Raw genomic sequence first — 24,313 nt, 5'->3', positions numbered from 1 at the left:
CGGGGATCCTTCTTTGTATACACACTACTACAAACAACAGGCTGGTTACAGATTACCAGGATTTTCGCTACCAGTTCAGTACGGCGCTGGTATAGGTGATATTTTTAGAGCACTATTTAGAAAAGCCATGCCTTTTCTGAAACGAGGGTTTGAAATAGCTAAGCCGCACATGGCATCGGCAGCTAAAAACCTCGCCAAAGACGTGGTTAGCAACGTTACAAGTGCGGTCATGTCTAAAGCGGCAGCACATCAGCAGGAAGGTTTGGGTCTAGCATACATCCATAGCGGTGTCAGGAGAAAAAGACAGACGTCATCATTTCATCGTCGGGGGCCGCCGAAACCTGATAAAAGAACGGCTAAGAGAAGACAGTCATCTCATAAAAGCTTCAGGTCGACCAAGAAGAGGGCCATGACACAACGCAATCAACGAGACACAAAATGAGACATATTTTAAATATGACATTTGTTCACGGCGGGTCTGCAGAATGCGAAAAGTCAGAGCTGGACATATTTCAACTAGCGCCTACCCAAACAAGCATCGAGAAAAGCTTTTATATAGAAGTTCCACCCCTCACGGCCCTAACAGAAAACGCACCTCTGGAATTCTACATTGCAGGCAACGGAGAAGATTATTTAGATTTAAACAACACGCTGCTCTATTTGACCTGTAAAATAACGGAAGCAGACAGCAGAAACATTGATGCGGCAGCCCGTGTGAGTCTGGTGAATTACCCCATCGCTGCCATCTTCAGCCAGGTTGACATCACCGTGGGAGACCGGCTGATCATCCAGAGCATCAACTGTTATCCATACAGGGCCTTTACAGAGTCTATCCTGAACTACAGCGAAGAGACACTGAAGACGTAGTATTCATCCGGGCTCTTTTACAAAGACACAGCCGGGCAACACGAGTCCACAATTTTGGATGGACCCAATCTGGGGTTCCGAGAAAGAGCATCATACACAACGAAAAGCCGAAAACTGGAGCTCCTGGGTCACATTCACGCAGACCTGTTTTTTCAGGACAAACTACTACTAAATGGCATTGACCTGAAAATAAAACTCACGCGCAACAGAGATGTTTTCTGCTTAATGAACAAAGTCGGAGAACACAAACTGAGCGTACTCTCGGCGTCTTTGTTTGTGAAAAGAGTCAGAGTGTCACCGGGGGTCAGACTCGGACATGCCGAAGCACTCCTGACGGCCAACGCTAAATACCTCATAGACTGTGTACAGATGAAAGTCTTCAGTCTGCCTGCAGGGAGCCGCGTGTGTAACCAAGAAAACCTCTTTCTCGGGCAGTGGCCCAAAGTAGTAATTTTGGCATTTGTGGGCAACGCAGCATTCAGTGGCAGTTTTACACAAAACCCCTTCAATTTTAAACACTACAATGTTAACTTTTTGTCTCTCTACGCGGACGGTAAACAAATCCCCATTAAACCGCTTCAACCCGACTTCCAGAATGGACACTGTGTCCGTGAATATTTTAATCTGGTGGAAACAGCCGGGAAGCGTCTGAAAGACAAAGCTCTTCTGGTGGACCGCGAGGAGTATGCGTGCGGTTACACTTTGTTCGCTTTCAACCTCAGCCCCGACGATGAGTGCACAGGTCATTATTCACTTATCAAAACGGGTAATCTGAGAGCTGAAATACGCTTCGCACAACCACTACCCACTACAGTTAACATGGTCGTGTACGCTCTGTTCGACAACGTGATAGAGCTTGATATGAGACGTCAAGTCATTTACGACTTCAGCTAAAAAAACGGGGGACACACAACCTACACATAAAGATGAACACCAAACAGCTGGAAGACATTCTAACCCGAGACCGCTACACCAGAGACAGTTTTCTAGGTGTGTTCCCCGGCGATGCACTGCCAATCGAGAGACTGGAGTGGCGTCCTTTTAGTTTAATAGTTAATACTCACCCACACGACCTCCCCGGCGAACATTGGCTCGCTATAAAACTACCAGATGACAACGGAGCAGAATTTTTCTACTCCTACGGGTTTTCACCCGAAGCCTTTTCTTTCCCAAGAACATTATTGATTTCTTAAACAGAAATGCCAATTCAAAATTTTACAACATCAGACAATTGCAAGATACTTTTGCAGTGACCTTAGGACTACATTGTGTCTTTTTTCTATACCATAGATGTAAATGCTTATCTTTTAGACACATTTTAGAACTTTATTCTACGAATGCAATCCAGAATGATTGCATGGTTGAAATGTTTCTGATAAACTGACGACGTGTGAGACGGAGACCTCTGTACCCTTTTAAGCCATTTGAAAATACGAATGCTCAATTATGTGTGTGCTTATGACAATTTAAAACATGTCATAAATGTTAATCACCCGTCTAAAATAAAAATGAATTCGAACCATTTCATTGTCTTTGTAGTTATTATTTTTTTAAAAAAAGAACACAAAATATGAATTAAAATCAATACAATATTTTTATTATACATTCACGGTTATATAAGGTTATATTGCTCAAGCTTTTTTAATACACATTGCATCCAAGTCATTTATTACAAACATTTTTACAGTAACTATAAAGCTCACGCTTTTTTAATATACATTTCAAGTCAAGTCATTTATCACAAACACACATAGCCTCAGGTGAGAGAAAAAATGTTACAAAGACAACCATGTGGGTATTAATGATTGTCTCCTAGACGTTTCTGCAGTTATCTTAAAGATCGGGTTGGCCGTCGACATCTCTACAGGGGGTTTTAAAGTTTTGACAGATGCTGCACACTCCAGCGGGGCAGACTTGAGTTTTTCAAGTAGCTCTAGGTTACCAGCGTTGGCTAGCAAGGTGCCCAGTACGTTGATTTTGGCCATAGCCTCCATAAATACAGATGCAGCCATTCAAAATGCGTGGGGTATTCCGCGGTATACCGCGGTGGGCGTGTCGCATGAAAACACAGTATCACGTGGTGTAACGCATCATTAGACGTGTAGTGTGCTCTCACGAGGCACCAGTTCTGTAGAGGTTTGGGCATTAACTGGGACAATTATTAATTGTAGCAGTAAATCATGAAATTGATTCTTTTAATGGCCTTAGAATCCAACCATGCGATATAACTCAAACAACGCACACACACAGGTACTAATACACGAGGATACATTTATAAATACAGTGCCTTGCGAAAGTATTCGGCCCCCTTGAACTTTTCAACCTTTTGCCACATTTCAGGCTTCAAACATAAAGATATAAATTTTTTATTTTATGTGAAGAATCACCAACAAGTGGGACACAATTGTGAAGTGGAACGAAATCTATTGGATTTTTGAAACTTTTTTAACTAATAAAAAAATGAAAAGTGGGGCGTGCAAAATTATTCGGCCCCTTTACTTTCAGTGCAGCAAACTCACTCCAGAAGTTCAGCGAGGATCTCTGAATGATCCAATGTTGTCCTAAATGACTGATGGTGATAAATAGAATCCACCTGTGTGTAATCAAGTCTCTGTATAAATGCACCTGCTCTGTGATAGTCTCAAGGTTCTGTTGAAAGCGCAGAGAGCATCATGAAGACCAAGGAACACACCAGGCAGGTCCGTAATACTGTTGTGGAGAAGTTTAAAGCCGGATTTGGATACAAAAAGATTTCCCAAGCTTCAAACATCCCAAGGAGCACTGTGCAAGCGATCATCTTGAAATGGAAGGAGTATCAGACCACTGCAAATCTACCAAGACCTGGCCGTCCCTCTAAACTTTCAGCTCAGACAAGAAGAAGACTGATCAGAGATGCAGCCAAGAGGCCCATGATCACTCTGGATGAACTGCAGAGAACTACAGCTGAGGTGGGAGAGTCTGTCCATAGGACAACAATCAGTCTTACACTGCACAAATCTGGCCTTTATGGAAGAGTGGCAAGAAGAAAGCCATTTCTCAAAGATATCCATAAAAAGTCTCGTCTAAAGTTTGCCACAAGCCACCTGGGAGACACCCCAAACATGTGGAAGAAGGTGCTCTGGTCAGATGAAACCAAAATGGAACTTTTTGGCCACAATGCAAAACGATATGTTTGGCGTAAAAGCAACACAGCTCATCACCCTCAACACACCATCCCCACTGTCAAACATGGCGGTGGCAGCATCATGGTTTGGGCCTGCTTTTCTTCAGCAGGGACAGGGAAGATGGTTAAAATTGAGGGGAAGATGGATGCAGCCAAATACAGGACCATTCTGGATGAAAACCTGTTGGAGTCTGCAAAAGACCTGAAACTGGGACGGAGATTTATCTTCCAACAAGACAATGATCCCAAACATACAGCAAAATCTACAAAGGAATGGTTCACAAATAAACGTATCCAGGTGTTTGAATGGCCAAGTCAAAGTCCAGACCTGAATCCAATCGAGAATCTGTGGAAAGAGCTGAAAACTGCTGTTCACAAACGCTCTCCATCCAACCTCACTGAGCTCGAGCTGTTTTGCAAGGAAGAATGGGCAAGAATTTCAGTCTATCGATGTGCAAAACTGATAGAGACATACCCCAAGCGGCTTGCAGCTGTAATCGCAGCAAAAGGTGGCTCTACAAAGTATTAATGCAAGGGGGCCGAATAATTTTGCACGCCCCACTTTTCATTTTTTTATTAGTTAAAAAAGTTTCAAAAATCCAATAGATTTCGTTCCACTTCACAATTGTGTCCCACTTGTTGGTGATTCTTCACATAAAATAAAAAATGTATATCTTTATGTTTGAAGCCTGAAATGTGGCAAAAGGTTGAAAAGTTCAAGGGGGCCGAATACTTTCGCAAGGCACTGTACATAGAATATGCATATAAATGTAACAGATCTTATCGTGAGGGTTATCAGAATACAATATATATATATATTCATTCAGTTACAAAGAGTTACACATATCAAGAGGACATACTTTCGGTATATCATTCATTTAGACCGTTTCGTAATTGAACTTGGTTACAACTTCTACATTAGATACTCAAAACAAGTACATAACTCTTAGGAATTAAATTGATATCAACTGGTTGAGATAACAATTGAATTCTCGAGCAGTAATGCAGTGAAGTTGAATACTCATCCGATCTCTGGGGATTCAGATCTCCTGCAGGCACAAAGAAGCAGCTGCAGGCTTGTTGCTGTCCAATCCGCACTCTCTGGCTCCGTGCCAGGCTGTGCTGCGCCGCTTGCGACGGTGCGCTGCTGATGCTCTCTGAAGACCGGATAGTTAGTTTTGGCTGAAACTAGCACAGTTGTGCACAGGAGAAAAGATGACTGTGGGTCCCAGCAGGTCAGGAAGAGGACCGGTTTGTTCCTGATGAAGCGCTAGTTCTGAATACTGATTCAGCTATCCACAGTTCCGACCTGTTCACAAGGCTTGCTGCTAGTGCTAACCTTGGGTGGAACCTCTGGTTACTCGTGGCAACCTCCGCTCTAGACTCTTAGAACAAAGCAAAGTTCTGGCACTCAGACACACTGGCCATTACGTGGTTGCCCGGGCTGAGTCTCAGGATGGTCAGGAGGCGCGCTGCGAGAATGTCCTGCCCTTGGGAGCCTTTCTGCTCCTGGGCCGTCCTGCCCTGGAATTCTCCTTTTGGAATTCTCTTTAGAATAGTCTCCCAGGCCCTCTGTGTTGCCTGTTTTTACCTGGAGGAACTTCAGCTCGTTCATTGGCTGAAAGTTTCATGGGCATCAGAGACCCACGTGGGTTACTCGGCCCTACCAGTCCCTGATTGGTTGATCAAGGTGAGATATGAGTCACTTACTCCTGACACCTAGGAATGCAGTCCAGATGTCCATCTGGCACTCCCTAGACGGATAGGCGCCAATGGATGACCATTGATCATGATAGCCAGGCTTAGCTAAGTGCATCCCCATTTGGGAGCTGTCCCTTTTCAAAAGAAAACATCTTTAAATCAGCCTGCATGAATAGCTTCTCTGTGGCTGCACCACAGAGATGAAGAGAGAGATGGGGCCTCATTTGGGAAAGCACAGCAACACTTAATTCTGTCTTATTAACAAGCATTGCCGCTACAGACGTCAAGCCGGAAAGTATCCGGAATCAGCTTGTAAAACTGCCAGAAGGAGGCAATAAAGCTTAACCTCTCATGTACAGCAATTGAGCTTTTAAATTTAAACTGTGTATTACAGCATGTTAATCATCAGTCATTAAAAAGTTGGTATATTTTATGAAAGCAAGATTGCTCAGTTGGACAAAAGTACAACTTTATCATAAATATTTTAATTATGCAGAAATATTTTATGCATCAAAGCCTTTACCAAAGATATTACTAATAGTATTAATAATTACTGACTTTGGACAAGCTATAAACTCAAAGTATTACGCTGGTCCACATTCTTTCTAACCGTCATTTTAAACGAAAATACTTTTATTTTTTTCTTTGACAAACACCACAGCATTTCGTTGATCTAACTAACGAGGACAGGACATTAGCTAGCCAATACGATAAAGGAATAAATGCCTTTTTTTGCTCATTTCTTTAGCACATTTGTACAAGCACTTGGAATCTGTCCAAGCCCTACTTTGTCAGGCATTTTCTTTTACTGTAACGGACATAAGAACTCCTTTGCTTTTAACAGAGCGTTTCATAATTTCTAAATACGAAAATTATTTAAACTGCGACACTTATCATTCAACCAGAGCTCAAATTATCACAAGGATCCTCAAGAGCACAGCAAAGGCTGTATTGAAAGATACTTGTATCAGATACATGAGAATCCAAGCTTTTTTATCTACGCTTTCTTTTCAATATACCAGAGATTATGGTACCACTTCAGAAGGGTGTCAGCCAGTCAGATTCCAGGAATCGGTACTTTAAAGAAAAAATACACACCAGTATTCCATTTCTCCCTAAACATTTTAAGCATCAAAGTCTTTAACTAACATGTGAAATAGCGTGTATAAAAGTGGTATTTTTAAGATTTTCTTGGGCACTCGTTGGTCGGTCGTAGAAAGATTTAAATGTCTTTACTGGGCCCGTTTTAGTATTGAATATTTATATGAAATTTTACCACTGAAGGGAAATCTTAGTAGCTGAACATAAAAAGAATAACTCGTGTGAAGGCCATAGACGATATTAATTTTGGAACATAAACATACAGTATTACAGTATATGGCTGGTCTTGGTACTTTAAAGAACAAATACACACCAGTATTCCATTTCTCCCTAAACATTTTAAGCATCGAAGTCTTTAACTAACATGTGAAATAGCATGTATAAAAAGTGGCAGTTTTAAGCTTTTCTGCTAATATAATATGGAATCGCGTATCTAAAGAAATAACAATATAATTATATTCATATACTGCAACACAGTAATACACTCTGTACAATGTCTGTTGATTCTGTATGTGTAGGGCTGTTTCACCTCTGGTTATGTGACCTTGCCGGTAGCCTGGTGGTCTAGGTGCTGGATTAGTAACCAACAGGTTGACTGTTTTCAACTTTGAGTTGAAAAGAAAGTCTTAAAAGAAAAAGGCTCTTGGTGAACCAGTCTGGTGTTTTTATCGGGACACTGTTGAGTATTGTAGTACCATTGATTACGGGGCTTCTACAACACCAATAATGGAGCACGCTGAAAATATGTACCTTGTACCTCAGAAACAGCTCGATCGACTCCGAGAGCAGTCCGGCAACGAAAGCGATGTGAGAAAAATAACAACCCGCAGGTTGGATAATGAGATGAGAGACATTCTTCAGAACTCGCATCTGGCCGAATATGAAAAAGTGAAACTGTATAGTCAGGTGTGACAAAGGTATTTGACAGTACGCCACGAGACTTCTGAAAAGGGGACTTTCACTGTTGAACTACCCGAAAATGCAGCCGACGAACTATCACACACGTTACCACAACAACCGTCATCGATCGATGCTAACTTTGGATATATTTTAGACAGCGTGTCTCAGCGGTTCCGGAGAAATGCCTAGATATTGTTAAAGACTATAGCACGCAATGAACCGTTAATAGCCTGGAATGAAAAAGGAGAATTTGTGTACAAGGGGACACCCATTGAGGGCTCTCACATGATTGATCTTGTCAGAGCTCTCACGCAGCAGCAACCAGTTGAGGCCTGTAAGAAGCCAAAAGGTTAGGATGTACAGATGCAGCCATTAAAAGTGCGTGGCACAGACACATACCGCGGGTAATTGGCTATGTCATCGCGCATCGTGACGCACGTTGACGCGCAATACGGCGGTACGTGATTGGTTGACCGACCGGGGCACTCGTGGTGCATTGGTCGGTTGTAGAAAGATTTAAATGTCTTTACTGGGCCCGTTTTAGTATTGAATATTTATATGGAATTTTACCACTGAAGGGAAATCTTAGTAGCTGAGCATAAAAAGAATAGGAGCATAACGCGTGTGAAGGCCATAGACGATATTAATTTTGGAACATAAACATACAGTATTACAGTATATGGCTGGTCTTGGTACTTTAAAGAAAAAATACACACCAGTATTCCATTTCTCCCTAAACATTTTAAGCATCAAAGTCTTTAACTAACGTGAAATAGCATGTATAAAAAGTGGTAGTTTTAAGCTTTTCTGCTAATATAATATGGAATTGCGTATCTAAAGAAACAACAATATAATTATATTCATATACTGCAACACAGTAATACATGCTGTACAATGTCTGTTGAATCTCTATGTGTAGGGCTGTTTCACCTCTGCTCATGTGACCTTGCTGGTAGCCTGGTGGTCTAGGTGCCAGATTAGTAACCAACAGGTTGACTGTTCAAATCCAGCTGGTGCTGTGACTTTTCTTTTAACAAACATTTCTTTGAAAAAATAGAATAACAATATTATGGACAATTAATTGACAATAAATATAGAAAAGCACATATGAAATTTGGGAAATAGTTTTAATATGTAAATAGTTCCATGATTCTGCACCCCTGGGTGTTTCTCTCTATCTTGTTCATTTACTCGCTCGCCCCCCCCTCTCAATTCAATTCAAGGTGCTTTATTAGCAGGGCTCGTCATGTGTTTCTCTCTGGTCGGGGCACGGGAGAGCTCGCTGGAAAGTTATTTACCATTGAATCGTCCTCGGTTTAGATTCTCTTTGCCTCCTCTCCCCTTTATAATGTCGTCTCACTCTGCTTTCACAAACGAAGATGTCCATCGAAGCCAAATGCTGTACAATGTCTCGTGTTGACTTCCCATTTCTTTCCATCTTCATTATTTGGTGTGAGAGAGTCTTCGTGATTTTGGCCATAGTCTGTCTCCTTACCAAAGCGATACAGTGGTGCAGCTTGAAGTCTGTACCTGTTGTAGGGAAAACCGGTTCAGGGACGCCAAATATGTAATCATAGTGGCTCTCTGAAGGCACCAGTTCTGTAGGGTTTGGGCATTTACTGAGACAATTATTAATTGTAGCAGTAAATCACAAAGTTGATTCTTTTGATGGCTTTAGAGTCCAACCATGCGACATAACTCAAACAACGCACACACACAGGTACTAATACACGAGGATACATTTATTAATACATAGAATATGCCTATAAACCTAACAGATCTTATCGAGAGGGTTATCAGAATACAAAAGGTATATATTCAATCAGTTACAAAGTGTTACACATATCAAGAGGACATACGTTCAGTATATCATTCATTAAGACCGTTTCGTAAAGTGAACTTGGTTACAACTTCTACATTAGATACTCAAACAAGTACATAACTCTTAGGAATTAAATTGATATCAACTGGTTGGGATAACAATTGAATTCTCGAGCTGTAATGCATTGAAGTTGAATACTCATCCAATCTTTGGGGATTCAGATCTCCTGCGGGCACAAAGAAACAGTTGCAGGCTGTTGCTGTCCAATCCGCGCTCTCTGGCTCCGTGCCAGGCTGTGCTGTGCGGCTTGCGACGGTGCGCTGCTGATGTTCACTGTTGGCTTTAACTAGCAAAGTTTGTGCACAGGAGAAAAGATGACTGTGGGTCCCAGCAAGTCAGGAAGAGGACCGGTTCGTTCCTGATGAAGAGCTAGTTCTGAATAGTGATTCAGCTGTCCACAGTTCCGACCTGTTCACGAAGCCTGCTGCTGGTTACTCTCTGGCAACCTCCACTCTAGACTCTTAGAACAAAGGAAAGTTCTGGCACTCGGACACACTGGCCGTTCCGTGGTTGTCCGGGCTGAGTCTCAGGATGGTCAGGAGGCGCGCTGCGAGAATGTCCTGCCCTTGGGAGCCTTCTGCTCCTGGGCCGTCCTGCCCTGGAATTCTCCTTTGAATTCCCTTTAGAACAGTCCACAGAATCCTCTCCAGAATCTTACTGAATCTTGTTGAATCTCCCTTCTGAATCTGAATCTGAATCTGAATCTGAATCTCTCAGGCTCTCTGTGTTGCCTGTTTTTACCTGGAGGAACTTCAGCTCATTGATTGGCTGAAAGTTCCATGGGCATCAGAGTCCCACGTGGGTTACTCGGCCCTACCAGTCCCTGATTGGTTGATCAAGGTGAGATATGAGTCACTTAGTCCTGACACTTAGTAATGCAGTCCAGATGTCCAACTCGCACTCCCTAGACAGATAGGCGCCAATGGATAACCATTGATCATGATAGCCAGGCTTAGCTAAGTGCATCCCCCTTTGGGAGCTGTCCTTATCAAAAGAAAACATCTTGCATGAATAGTTTCTCTGTGGCTGCACCACAGAGATGAACAGAGAAATGGGGCCTCATTTGGGAAGGCTCAGAACACTTAATTCTGCCTTATTATTAAGCCTCGCCGCTACACTGTATACAGTATGGTACAGATAAAACTTACATCATACCGATGAGCTAATACCAGGAAAGACACTCCTATTTTATTTAAAACACAACACGCCAGGAAATGTGTCTGATGCATTAGCAAGTTTTAAAAAATTGCGTCGAAAACCCGGGCATAACAATTGTTTCCTTTTTCTGATCACCCACTGTCTGGATACTTGTCTCACCTGCCCTGTTCTTTGTTTTCTTGTTATTTGCTGAGTATGCCTGCTGCGATCCACTCCTGCCCTCACACCTAAAGAAGACTATTTTACATTTCTTTGTGCGGTCCATAGTGCAATGAACCCTTGCTAATACATTTGCGGTCTTTTCAAAGTATGTGCTGACCTTTGAAAGTGAGATGATCTCTGGTTCTTCAAACAAGGCTGACCAGATAATGTGAAAAAGACACGAATCGAAACCTGTTTTTATAGCTTTTAAAGTTGTGCAATGTGTACGCAGGAACACATCATCATATCTTATATACAGATGCAGCCATTCAAAGTGCGCGTTACAGACACGTACCGCAGGTGGAGTCGCGCATTGTGACGCAAGATGACGCGCGGCACCGCAGTACGTGATTGGTTGACCGACAGGGGCACTCGTGGTCCGTTGGTCTGTCGTAGAAAGACTTACAGTAAACGTCTTTGCTGTGCCCGTTGTAGATATTGAATTTTACCACTGAAGGGAAATCTTAGTAGCTGAGCATAAAAAGAATAGGAGCATACTGTAACGCGTGTGAAGGCCATAAACAATATTAATTTTGGAACATAAACATACAGTATATGGCTGGTCTTGGTACTTTAAAGAAAAAATACACACCAGTATTCCATTTCTCCCTAAACATTTTAAGCATCGAAGTCTTTAACTAAAGAGATACCGGAGTCAACAAGCATACTTTTAGAATTTGATTAAAAGGGAATATAATATTGAATCGCATATATATTTTATGAAAGCAAAATTGCTCAGCTGGACAAAAGTGCACAACCTACCTTTATCAGAAATATTTATGCATCAAAGCCTTTACCGAAGATATTACTAATAGTATTAATAATGAATGACTTTGGACAAGCTGTATACTCAAAGTATAATTTCTTTAGCACATTTGTACAAGCAATGTCCAAGCCATACTTTGTCAGGCATTTTGTTTTACTTCAACGGGCATAAAAACTCCCTTGCTTTTAACAGGGCGTTTCATAATTTCTAACTACGAAAATGATTTAAAATGCGACACTTATCATTCAACTAGAGCTCAAAATATCACAAGGATCCTCAAGAGCACAGCAAAGACTGTATTAAAAGATACTTGTATGAGATACATGAGAATCCAGGCTTTTTTTATCAATGCTTTCTTTTCCGTATACCAGATTTTATGGAACCACTTCAGAAGGGTGTCAGCCAGTCAGATTCCAGGAATCGCTACTTTAAAGGAAAAATACACACAGGTATTCCATTTCTCCCTAAAATTTTCAAGCATCGAAGTATTTAACTAGCATGTGAAATAGCGTGTGAAAAAGTGGTAGTTTTAAGCTTTTCTGCTAATATAATATGGAATCGCGTATCTAAAGAATTTAATAACGTTATGATTATATTCGTGTACTGCGACACGAACGGTCCCTGCTTCTGCTTCCTGCTTCTATTGTGTGTGTGTGTAATAGGGTAAATTTTTATAGAGAAATGGAGGCTGGACAGTATGCGATACAATATAAACATTTATATTGATTTAAATCGTGTTTTGATTTAAATCGCAAACGCGTGTTTAATTATATGTGTTTTTTCAATCATAATCAGGCTAATGCAACATAAATTGATACAGTATCTCTGTCTTATTTTTAGTAAATAAAGTGCATTTTTGCACACTATATGTGCAAACGTTTTATGATATGTCGCTGTTGTGAATGTCTGTGGACATGTGCTGGCTGGACAGGAGGCTCCACTGTACACAGAGAGCTTAGAAGACAAAGATATCAATTTATTTTAGTCAAAAATTTATATATCACCTTTAAAAGTGGAATCTCAAAGCAAAGTAAATACCCAACACTGATTGAACCCATCTGCCATGCTAATAAAACACCTTGAATTGAATTGAATTGAGGGAAAGAGGGGGGGAGGACGCGCGGCAAATAAGATACACTCCACAGGCATCCACAACAGCAACATATGAAACGTTTGCACATATAGTTAAGTTATTACTTGGTTTTCAAAGTCGTGAGACAATAGAGGCTTGCCACACCCGGACTGTTAAACCAACGCATTAGCACGTCAAAGCCCATTGAGGACCCGGGCGCAATAATTGTTTTGTCCCTTGATTTACTGATCTGCATTAATTATGGAAATCGAGTTCCTGCTCTGTGCAGACGACCTGGTCCCGCTGTCGCCCACAGAACAGAGGCTGCGCCAGAACCTGGCACTGCTGGAGCAGCACTGTCAGACCTGGGTGCCGACAGTCAATCTGGACAAGACCAGTTATGGTTTTCCAGAAAAAAAGCCAGACCCCAGGGAAACAGCTACAAATTCACACTTAACAACACATTAACACCTAACAACGGGAGCAGGGACGAATTAGGCCAGTACCCACTATTGTTAAACATACAGAAAAGGATATTAAAGTATTGAATATTAGTATTGGCTTTAGTATTAGCCATACAGAACATTAAAGTGCCCCTTTTCCATTCAGCGGGTGCCTGAGCCGCTGTGTCCTATCTTCTGACAGTCGCCGTTGTGAACAAACATTTCTTTGAAAAAATGAGACGTTTCCCTTGGTCAAAGATATAAATATATAATATATAAATAAATTAAATTTAACTAACGTGAAATAGCGTGTGAAAAAGTGGTAGTTTAACCTTTTCTGCTAATCTAATATGGAATCGCGTATCTAAAGAATTTAATAACGATATGATTATATTCGTGTACTGCGACAGGGCTGTGTAGGGCTGTTTCGCCTCTCTCTTCATGCGACTGTACCAGGAAAAGGATTTCTTTCTATTCGAAACGTGTATTTTAAAAGTTTAAGAAGTAAAAACCTTACAGCGTACACAGATTTCTAAACTGATCAGGATCGTTATCTTTGTCTTATGCATAATAATGTTCACCGCTCTGTCCAGCAAATTAATAATAAACTTTATTTTATATAGCGTTTTAAACGAATAAGTAATTAGATTGCTCATAAACCTAATCACTTGCTTTTTCTTTTTATTTAGGCTCAGATTTCAACTATAGATCGTATTATTAATAACCATAATAACAACCAACCAACAAAAACAACCATATAAACATAATACCAACCAAAAACATAGATAACAACCACAATACAAAATCAAATATATCAAACCATTATACTCTCGCAAATTCCTCCAATTATCATAATCCTGCCCCTTATGCAAAACCAAACCCTCCTCCCATCCCAGTTTCTCCTCTTTATCATAAACAAAATCCACCTCAATTTTCAACATAAAGCCTTACTGCTTACTGGGTTTTTGAGGGGGGCGGGGGGGAGGTGTCTTTCGCTGGAAATCTCGCCTGCTTCTACTTTACGAGTACAACCCCCTCTCTACAGGAGTGCTGGCTGTGATGAATTAAACCGGTTTCACAAGTATTTTTAAAGTAGGAAGCACACTGTTAACTGGTAGCTTGACACCTCAATTAAGTCGCTTTAACATGCTAATGCGTTGGTGTAACAGTCCGGGAGTGGCAAGCTTCTAATATCAACTCGACTCGATTGGAAGACAATGAACGTATTTTAGCCCTTAATGAATTAATAGCAAACATGGTTTACATAAAATACATTTTTCCAAGAAAGTTTATAATAATACGATCTATAGTTGAAATCTGAGCCTAAATATAAAGGAAAAGCATTTTCAGAGAGCAATCACGCTGTTTATGTAGAAAAAGCGATTAATGTTTATGAGCAATCTAATTACCTATTCGCCTAAAAAAAGTTTATTTAGAGATGAATGATCAGTGTCGCAGTTTAAATAATTTTCATAGGAGGGCTTGGACAGATTCCAAGTGCATTTTTGCAATTTACGTTGTAATACAGTTTAGAATACAGTTAGTCTAAGCTTTATCAGCTTTATTTATGGGTTGCAATTTAGAAAAAGTCAAAAACCGCACTCAAAATGCAATTTAGAGCTTTCTGGCAAGGGGAGACACCCAAATTATAATGTAACATGCCACTGTTTGTGCATGAACAAAGTTATAATGCAATTTTCCTTAGATACGCGATTAAAAAAAATAAATTTTTTGAATCCCCGGCGGAACACACTCCATAAGAATCAGCGCTGTTATACAGTATATCGCCTTTAAACACATATATTTAAACACGCGTTTACGATTTAAATCAAAACGCGATTCAAATCAATATAAATGTTTATTTTGTAACGCATAGGTGACTATTCATTGTTATTAAAAAGACTTAAATTCGATCATGTTGTGATATTTAGAAATATAAATTTGTTTGGTGCGAGTGAGGCTTTATTTAATCTCTGACCAAGGGAAACGTTTCATTTTTTCAAAGAAATGTTTGTTAAAATATAAAGTCATAGTTCCATGGGATTCAATCACAGACCATGTGACATGGGAGTCAGGAAACTAACACACAGCGCCACCGGATTTGATAACGCTATAAAAACGCTATAAAATAATGTGACTAGGCACAGAACAAGTTTACAGCACAGTACAATAATAAATGCTGACCATGACTTTAGAAGCATAAATGACCTTACACTCAATTTAAACACAAGCTGTCTTTAGCCCTCTAAGCTGGTTCATACAGAAATGTAGAGATCCAGGCTCAGAACACACAGCTTCATTAGCGAATACATATGCAGGACAACTAGAGAAGACGTTTTACAGAGGATGGATTTTTAGAAACATCCCATCAGTGACATCACTGAAGTCAACTCCTACTGTAGGTAACTGTCGTGTGGATAGTTTCAGAAGAATCAGACAAAGGTTTAAGCATCGCTTGTTCTAGATAAAATTGCAAAAAAAAACAACAACCCATAATGTCCTTCTTTGCGGCTCTGTTTGCCCAAATCATATATTCACAACGTGAAATTAGAAAATAATATTACGTAACCAAAATCCGCAATATGGAAACAGAACCTGTGTAATTGTTGACAGATGATGTTCTCGTAACATTTTTACAAGACAAACTACAACATTTAAAAAATGACTTGTATGTACTTGATATCTCTAATCAATCCACGGCGATATAGTTAAAGCAGTCCCCGCACAAAACGAAACTAAAACGCCCTGGGCATACCGTTTCGCGCTTCTTATCAGTTGCTCAAAAGTAATTTGACCGTATGAAATGCATAATATAAACCTAGAAACATATACGTGAGCAGTATTTACATAGTATCGGTGTCAAGACATACCTCTCAAATACTGTAAATCAAGTTAAAAATATCTCAAGACCGATTCTGGTCATAATGAAACCATGTTTCGTGTATGTTTTCTTTAAAGTACCGAGACCAGCCATATACTGTATGTTTATGTTCCAAAATTAATATCGTTTATGGCCTTCACACGCGTTGCAGTATGCTCCTATTCTTTTTATGCTCAGGCACTAAGATTTCCCTTCAGTGGTAAAATTCCACATACAGTGCCTTGCGAAAGTATTCGGCCCCCTTGAACTTTTCAACCTTTTGCCACATTTCAGGCTTCAAACATGAAGATATACATTTTTTATTTTATGTGAAGAATCACCAACAAGTGGGACACAATTGTAAAGTGGAACGAAATCTATTGGATTTTTGAAACTTTTTTAACTAATAAAAAAATGAAAAGTGGGGCGTGCAAAATTATTCGGCCCCCTTGCGTTAATACTTTGTAGAGCCACCTTTTGCTGCGATTACAGCTGCAAGTCGCTTGGGGTATGTCTCTATCAGTTTTGCACATCGAGAGACTGAAATTCTTGCCCATTCTTCCTTGCAAAACAGCTCGACCTCAGTGAGGTTGGATGGAGAGCGTTTGTGAACAGCAGTTTTCAGCTCTTTCCACAGATTCTCGATTGGATTCAGGTCTGGACTTTGACTTGGCCATTCAAACACCTGGATACGTTTATTTGTGAACCATTCCTTTGTAGATTTTGCTGTATGTTTGGGATCATTGTCTTGTTGGAAGATAAATCTCCGTCCCAGTTTCAGGTCTTTTGCAGACTCCAACAGGTTTTCATCCAGAATGGTCCTGTATTTGGCTGCATCCATCTTCCCCTCAATTTTAACCATCTTCCCTGTCCCTGCTGAAGAAAAGCAGGCCCAAACCATGATGCTGGCACCACCATGTTTGACAGTGGGGATGGTGTGTTGAGGGTGATGAGCTGTGTTGCTTTTACGCCAAACATATCGTTTTGCATTGTGGGCAAAAAGTTCGATTTTGGTTTCATCTGACCAGAGCACCTTCTTCCACATGTTTGGGGTGTCTCCCAGGTGGCTTGTGGCAAACTTTAGACGAGACTTTTTATGGATATCTTTGAGAAATGGCTTTCTTCTTGCCACTCTTCCATAAAGGCCAGATTTGTGCAGTGTAAGACTGATTGTTGTCCTATGGACAGACTCTCCCACCTCAGCTGTAGTTCTCTGCAGTTCATCCAGAGTGATCATGGGCCTCTTGGCTGCATCTCTGATCAGTCTTCTCCTTGTCTGAGCTGAAAGTTTAGAGGGACGGCCAGGTCTTGGTAGATTTGCAGTGGTCTGATACTCCTTCCATTTCAAGATGATCGCTTGCACAGTGCTCCTTGGGATGTTTGAAGCTTGGGAAATCTTTTTGTATCCAAATCCGGCTTTAAACTTCTCCACAACAGTATTACGGACCTGCCTGGTGTGTTCCTTGGTCTTCATGATGCTCTCTGCGCTTTCAACAGAACCTTGAGACTATCACAGAGCAGGTGCATTTATACAGAGACTTGATTACACACAGGTGGATTCTATTTATCACCATCAGTCATTTAGGACAACATTGGATCATTCAGAGATCCTCGCTGAACTTCTGGAGTGAGTTTGCTGCACTGAAAGTAAAGGGGCCGAATAATTTTGCACGCCCCACTTTTCATTTTTTTATTAGTTAAAAAAGTTTCAAAAATCCAATAGATTTCGTTCCACTTCACAATTGTGTCCCACTTGTTGGTGATTCTTCACATAAAATAAAAAAAATTATATCTTTATGTTTGAAGCCTGAAATGTGGCAAAAGGTTGAAAAGTTCAAGGGGGCCGAATACTTTCGCAAGGCACTGTAAATATTCAATACTTAAACGGGCACAGTTAAGACATTAAATATACATATACATACTGTATACAGTACAGTTTGCATACGGTAATATGTTTATGTTCCTAAATCAATCTCTTTTATGAGCATGTGTAAGGCATGGTGAATCGATTCTCAAAAATTACTGTACTTTGCATGATTGCGAAATGCTGTGGTGTTACTTTTACAAAGACGGTCAATGAAAAAAAGAATGTGGACCAGGGCAATACTTTGAGTTTACAGCTTGTCCAAGGTCATTTATTATTAATACTATTAGTAATATCTTCGTTAAAGACTTTGATGGCCACAGCTCAAACATGAGAGGTTGAGCTTTATTAGCTCCACCTTGCGGAAATTCCGGATACTATTATTTTGCTAGCGGTATTTACCGGTAACTTGCGGTATTTACCGGTAACTTGCGGTAGACTGCATACAGTGTACTGGAAAATAATGCGGTATCGCCCACGCATTTTGAATGGCTGCATCTGTACATACAGTATCACAGTTTAGGCCAATGTTACATCTTATTTCTTTAAACTACTGCCTCATTATTTGTGAAAATCTTTAAAAGCTTGCAGTTTTGAGAAAATGTTTGTGAACCCTTTGAAAAATATCTGTATTCCTATAATTACTCCTAAAACGTGATCTGATCTTCATTTCCGTCATAATAATAAACACAATCTGATTAAACAAATAACACACAAACAGTTGTACTTTTTCTTGTCTATATTGAACATAATGTTTAAACATTCAATGCCAATGCTGGAAAAAGTATATGTAATGTGTAAAGTATATATGACAAAGTGTTTTTGTATGTTATTTGTGTGTTAAAACAGTACATTTGTGTGTTATTTGTTTAATGAGATTGTTTGTTATGATGTAGATGAAGATCAGAACACACTTTAGGAGCAATTAATGCAGGAATACAGTGCACATAGTTCCAAGGGTTCACTCTTTCTCACAACTGTAAGTTCCTTTTTCTTCTCTGCAATGACTGTGTGGTATATTGTTCTCCTACGCATGAAACAAACATGAAAAAAAGTTGAAAATGTAAATAAAATTAAAATTATTTTAATTTACTAATACTGTATCTGTCTCTGCTTTTCAGAACAGTTTCAGCAGCATAACCAGAAAGACAATATGGGAGCTGGAGCTTCAGTGACTGGCAATGTAAATAACAGCATAATTACTCCACAGTCTGCAAGACCAAGCTCCAAACTCCACGTGGCAAATGCAACTGGGAAGCCACTTCGTATATTTTATGGAGTGGATAAGAAGGAGCTTGAAGAAATGGTGCTACACAATGGTGGAGAGTTTTTTAAGTCTGTACTCAAGGACCGATACGTTCAACTCAATATCAACACACACTTACCGTTTCCTGAGAAAGGTGTAAACTATGCCCCTGTGTTTGTGGGAGATGAGCATGACGGAAATACTTACCTGGAAACCGTTGTGCTCAACTACAGTGTCACTCCTGGAAAATCTTTCATTACAGCAGCTGACCACAGCATCAAGATCCACAAGTTAGGAGCAGGCCCCTGGGTGGATGAAGAAGGGCATGACCACACTACAAAGTAGATTTACAGCAACACCTGGTTATTTTCGATACCAAATAGATCAAAATGGAGAATCTATTCTTTCAACAAATACAGTAAAGATGAAATCATTCTTTGCTTAAATAGCATTTTTGGCACATTTCTGCACCATTGTAGATTATTTGTAAACATTATCATAGATATCCTCACTTAAACATTGGACGTATGCTAAGGAATCTTAATTGCTTGTAATTTAAAATTCCCTGAAGAACTACTACTAATAATACAATATATTCTGAGGAATCTTCATTGTTTGTTATTTAGAATTCCTTGTCGTACTACTAATAATACAATGTACACTCTGTTACTAATAATACAATGTGCACTTCTTTTTCCCTCAAATTTCCAAGTCAATGCTGCTTAACATTGTCAATTAATAAAAACTGCAAGATCTGAAGTATAGTCGCCCTGTGTTTTGATACACACATTATTAGCATTCAGTTTACACAACTAGTCATGGTATGTTCAGTGTTTTCCAGATGTATTCTATCTAATTGATGAAATACATTCAAAAAACATCAACAGAAATGAAACAGGCTTGCAGAGAGTCTGACGTGTAACAGTGAGTGGATAGCTGCATTTTGCACCAGTATTATGTCAAATGCCCCAGATGTAGGTAGAAGATCGATGTGGAACTGGTGTATAGGTATCCAGTTGGTTAGGGATGAGGAAATAGTTCTCCTTTTTAGAGAGATCTGTGTGCCTGAGCTCAAGTGCTACATGTGTGGTTCTGAGGCGAATGCTGAGGCAGCCATATGAGTATCTGGTATAACAGTACTGATAAGCAGAGTAGTTGCAGTCAAGGAAATTATCAGTGCATGCCCATGCATCTGTCAGAAAAAAAAACGAGCATGCCGCATTCCTTGTCTAAGGGGTTGCCTAGAGGTGACTAGCAGAGATAAACTTCCACTATGTCACATGTTTAAACAATTCAAATAGGTTACTGTATACTGTAATCATAATAGCATTGCACAAAACAACATCATATTTTCCATGAACATTTCAATAAATTCCTGAATACACAATAATTTATTTACACATTTATTCAAACCTCTGTCGTCAATATTTTCTTAGTCCTCCTCTGAAGGGGAATTTTGACTCCCTTGGTGGAGAATTGGTCCTTTTGTGAACTGCTCACTTGCAGCTCTGAGCCATCCATAATTTCCTTGCCAATGTTTCTGTACTTGGCCTCTACTTAAAAAAAAAATCTACTAGCTTGCTAATGTCACAGTGAGTTCGCCCCTCAAACAACCATTATTTCCTGCCTCGTATACGACTATGCCACCTAGCAATACAAACAGGGTGCTAGGGGCCCTCTACATTACCACAGGTTTTGTTTATCTCCCAGAATCACCAGTGCACACACAGACCAGTGACAAGCATTTGTATCATATAAATGCCCTTTTTATTTTAGAAGATACGATTAATTTATTAACCATATATAATTTCGTGTATTAGGAATTTGTCTTTTCACATACCCCAACTTGCTCTCCATGAGACACACAGATAGGAAGAGAAGCTTGGGGTCAGAGCACAGGGTCAGCCATTTATACAGCACCCCTGGAGCAGTTGAGGTTAAGGGCCTTAGGAGCCCACCAGAGTAGGATTCCTCTGCCAACCATGGCATTCAAACAGGCAACTTTCCAGCCACAGGCGCGGATCCTTAGCTACAGAGCCACCCCATGAGTCAGTAGAAGCAGTGTCTTCACAGAAGAACCTGACAGCAGTGGGATTCCAACCCACACCCCTGAAGAGACTGGAACCTTAAGCCAGCGCCTTAGACCACTAAGCCATGCTACATTCACATTCACTAAAGACGCAACGAAATCAGCATTTGCAGCAACAAAAGGTCCTTCCGAGGGTCATACTGAATTCCTGAGTGTCGTCCGTCCTTTTCCTTAAAGTATTGAAGAGATACCACTAGAATGTTTCTTCTTAGTATCTGTAAACATCTTTGATGGCTCAGAGGAGAACAGACACTTAGAGGATACCACTCAGTCCAACTTCCCCAGTCTCCATTTGGGTATTACTACAAATCCTCCCATGGGCTGTGCTACATTTCCCTCAGTTTGTATCAGCTAGCCGGGCCAGTTTCTTTGTTCCTTTCCTCCAGGTATTAAATGTGTCTGTACAGTACCTCTGTTCCAAAGCCAATGTCTCCTGTAGTCTTCAGTTCCTAGACCAATAGTTCCTTGCCTCCGTGGTCTCATACTCTGCAGCTTCCCTTGTGCCGTCTCCAGTCCTCGGGGCTCATCATTAGGGTAAGGATGTCGCGAGGCCCGCCTAGCACCAGGAAACCCTACGTCCGTCTCCTGAGGGCATAGGCCTCATCCCCGACACCTCCCGCTTTCTGAGCCCAGGGTCGGGGAGGATCTCGCCCCGTCACCCTTGGACCTCCATGTTTTGTCTGTCCGTGTGTTCCCCCCTTCCGGGGATTTTAACCTTGTTGCGCCCCAGGATGGATTACTCGCTGATGGACTCTTGGACTGTGCCCTGACCTGCTTTTGGACCTGTTTGGATTTGGATGCTATTCTTTGTCTTCCCCACACACTGTCTCACGGACCGTCACTAGTATTTTGTGCACTATTAAACCCCTGTGTGTTTCCTTTTACCACGCCTCCTGTTTTCTCCAGCTCTTACCGCATCGCATAGGGTCTACTACAAGACCTGACACGGATCTCAGTCTGTGTTCGTGACATTTCTAAGAGAATATGTAACACATCTGATAAGATTGTGCAACAAAGAGTTATACTTTTTGACAGAATCTAAATTGCATTGTTCCCCTGAAAGGTCAAATATAAAATATAAGAAACAATTGTGCAATAAATGGTTAATTATAAATGATCTTATACAAAGACAACGTATGAATCTTTCCCAGTAAGAAAATCTATTTTGGCATGGTTAATAATAATTCTTTAATTTTCTATAAGGTTTCATTGTAAAGTTAATTTTTCAAAGTGCCTTTAAATGTATTTTTATTATAAATTTATTCAAGTTGAGGTCCTTGATAATACTGAATTTGCGATAACTATAGGGTAATTGCTTCATGTGTTACTTAAAAATATTAAAACTGGACACGACAATTAATACAGATCCAGACATTCAGAATGCACAGCAAATAATTATGCCACACTTTTAAAAATATTCTGTTGCAAGACTGCACTACTTTGTAAACCCAACATTTGGGCTGTCAACAGAAAATGCCTGTTTTTGGTATCCTGGTCGATGCTTGGGACAATATTTAAGTTGTATACTGTTTAAACTGTGTGTTACAGTGCTGTGTTTAGATGAAATGGTCCGCATCCTGAATGGCTGCTTTTGTAAGTTGTATCCATTTACATGGGTTTACATTTCTAACACATACTGCTCTCTGGGTTTACATTAGAAATTGTTTGAACATGAACATTTACTCAGAAACATAATTACTTGCAGTAAGCTTCAGTTTTGTAACTGTTTTGGTTGTAATGATTATCAAATGTACCTAAGAGGTTTGTCTGAATTTTGGTCTACCTTTTTATCCTTCAGAAATCTCACAGTAGAATTAAAAATTTTGAGCATCAATCATATTATTATTTTAATTTTAAACATGTTATTAATTATATCCCTGAATGGAATGTTTGATTGATATATTTATTGTATGTTATTGTATTTTATACTTTCTTCTTTTTATTAGTTTCTGTTCTTTAAGGAGCCTGAAGATCAGGTCACCTACTGGATTGCCAAACTCCAGACCTTTGGGTTGATGGTGTAGCACTGACATGAGGAGCTCCACGGAAAAGCGAGGACCCTGTACAACAACTGACTGTCAGTACTGTGCACTGTGAAAGGAGTGAGAATGGGAATGATAACCCCTTGTGACCATGAGCTGCCAGATCCCTCCAACCCTTTCCTGTGAGCGTGCCAATGGAGCCAGTGGCTGTGGACATTGTCCCACCCCCACCCACACGGACCCACACAGACCCACACAGCACTACAGAGGTATCCGCACAATTATGACTTTGCGGCGAGAAACAACTGTACAGTTCCCAAGAGACGGTTAGGGTCTACAGGCCTCATAGAGTCCAAGGCCCTTAAAGCTCACTATTTTGGTACCGCATGATGAGCTAGAAGAAAGTGTGACCCCCTTTCTCTCCATGTGCAGTCTCTCTCCTTATCTCTCCCTGGAGAAGAGAGTAACTAAAAGGTCAAAAAACCCTCTGCCTTTGTGAAGCTTCAAACCTGCCTCCTGCCTATCCTGTGTAACCGTCCTCGCCTCCAAACCAGGGTTGGACTGTTTCGCCACAGTGTTATATGTCACCTGTGTGCGTTTATTGAACTATACAGGTAAAGGAAGCCTTGTAGCTGTGGAGTGAATGTACTGTATTGTTTCCAAAATGACCTATAAATTCCTTAGAGACACCTAAACAAAACCTGTTGGACTTGGGTTGGGGAGCCCTCCATGAGGGGTCACACTGCCTCCTCTTTACCTGGATATGTGGGGTCACGTTGCAAATAAAGAAATAAAGAATACATATTGTATATATATACATGGAGTTCCAGGTGTTGATCTTGACATTTAAAGTGAAATTATGGGTGTTTGATAAACTTGCACCCTTTTGGGATTAGAAATTTCAGTCAGACCCTTCTTCCTCTCCTATGTTCTGTGTTCTCACCATGAGTAATGTCTGCAGTATTTCACCAGAAGCTACAGTACTTTACTGTCACACACGGGGCAAGGGGATGGTTTC

General features: G+C 40.4%; 1 protein-coding gene across 1 annotated transcript in view; it reads left to right on the top strand.

Annotated features, from left to right (window-relative positions):
- Nucleotides 1-24,313, top strand: part of LOC148646998 (immunoglobulin kappa light chain-like) — a 97,361-nt gene that overhangs the window by 2,794 nt on the left and 70,254 nt on the right. The window lies entirely within an intron of this gene.

The sequence above is a fragment of the Lepisosteus platostomus genome, chromosome 16 (assembly GCF_059453375.1).
Source record: "Lepisosteus platostomus isolate fLepPlt1 chromosome 16, fLepPlt1.hap1, whole genome shotgun sequence".
NCBI classification, from domain to species: domain Eukaryota; kingdom Metazoa; phylum Chordata; class Actinopteri; order Semionotiformes; family Lepisosteidae; genus Lepisosteus; species Lepisosteus platostomus.
This window is presented reverse-complemented; position numbering and strand designations above follow the sequence as displayed.